Raw genomic sequence first — 1,659 nt, 5'->3', positions numbered from 1 at the left:
CAAACATGGTGATATATCGTTTTTGTCCGAGAAAGAGCGAGGTCAATCGAGACATACAGAGAGAGAGAGAGAGAGAGAGAGAGAGATTGAGTGAGCGTGGCCCACCATGAGGTCGAAAGAGTGGCGGCGGCTTGGATGGACTGACCTAGATAGACAATCTGCGTGAGAGAGTATAGAGTGTGTCGATCGAGGCCCGAACAGGGAGATATATCATTTGTGTGTGAAAGAAAACGAGGTTAAACGAGACTCAGATAAAGAGAGCGAGATTGAGCGAGTGTGGCCGCCGTGCGGAAGAAAGAGTGAGACAGTCTCGAGGGAGTGACCTAGATAGGCAACGTGCGTGCGTGCTCACGAGAGGTTGGGGGGCTAGATAGGCAATGCATGTATTTAGCGCGAGAGGGTGAGAGGGAGAGGGGGAGAGAGAGAGAGCTCGGCATGGGGTGCAATGGCAGGTGTGTGGAATACATTGGTACAGAGGGAAAGGGTTGTGTAGTTCAGAGACTTAGAGATCGAAACATGGAGAGAAAGAATGAACAGTGTGTTGGAAACCGATAGCTTCCTAAGGTGGTTAGGAGAGGAAGATTGACCGATACAGGAAGTATGTAGCGTGTGTGCGGGGGGGCGGGGCTAAAAACAACATTTGAATGTACATAGTACGAGACTTAATATCGATGTTTCAATTCGGTGTACATTGTAAGATTTGAACTGAGGACCTTGGCATACGGGTAATTATTTCGAATTCATGCCATACTAAGTTTCGAAAAGTTGACATTGACTCAATTTGTTGTGCTTTTTTGTAGGTCATATGTTTGAATCCATCCAAAAGTTTTCTCACTACCATGGTGTTCATCATATACATATGAATTTGTATTAAAAAGTAGCATGGATACAGTGAAATGCGAAATCCACGTTAGAATTGGAGATCGCTACGTGACACACACTCTAATTCAAATAACTAATTATGTGACACACACTCTAATCCACGTTAGCGTGGATACCGTTTCGATTTTTTTTCAAATAACTCCTCATTAATTAATTTATAGTACTCCCTCTGTTCACTTTTATAAGACCTTGAAGACATTTCAGACAATGTGCAAAACAGTTCATTTTAAGTTGTCTGAAACGACTTACAAAAGTGAACGGAGGGAGTATCTCGTTTCGAATGACTAATTATTGCAAGGAAAACACGGGCATGGTAATACATACAGATTCGTTTGCAAATGAAAGAAGATTGGTTTGCATTCTCAAATGTAGGTGCACCAGGCAGACCAGGGTCGTGTCGGGGTGAATGCTGCTTCGGTGCTTTAAAGGCACCTGCCTTTGGGTCACTGACATGTGGGCCAGCCACCTGTTGGGCCCACATGTCATGGACACAAAGGCAGGTGCCTTAAGGCACCGGAGCATAGTCCTGTCGGGGTGGTCGCGTGTGTCGGACGGACGCGTAGCACCCAGCCACCCACCCCCCTCCCTCCCTCCCCAACGCCCCCACCACCACCCCCCAAAAGGACGACGACAAAATAAGTTCGCGCTTCCACGTTTCGGATTGAAATATCTGGCGGCCCCAATTCCAGCCCTGCAAAATCTCTCTTCTCCACCATCCCCTTCCGCACCCAGATTGCTCAAATCCCTAATTCGCCGCCAACTCAAGCAAAGTTTGAA

Source organism: Triticum aestivum, chromosome 7B (genome assembly GCF_018294505.1).
Source record: "Triticum aestivum cultivar Chinese Spring chromosome 7B, IWGSC CS RefSeq v2.1, whole genome shotgun sequence".
Classification (NCBI taxonomy): domain Eukaryota; kingdom Viridiplantae; phylum Streptophyta; class Magnoliopsida; order Poales; family Poaceae; genus Triticum; species Triticum aestivum.
This window is presented reverse-complemented; position numbering follows the sequence as displayed.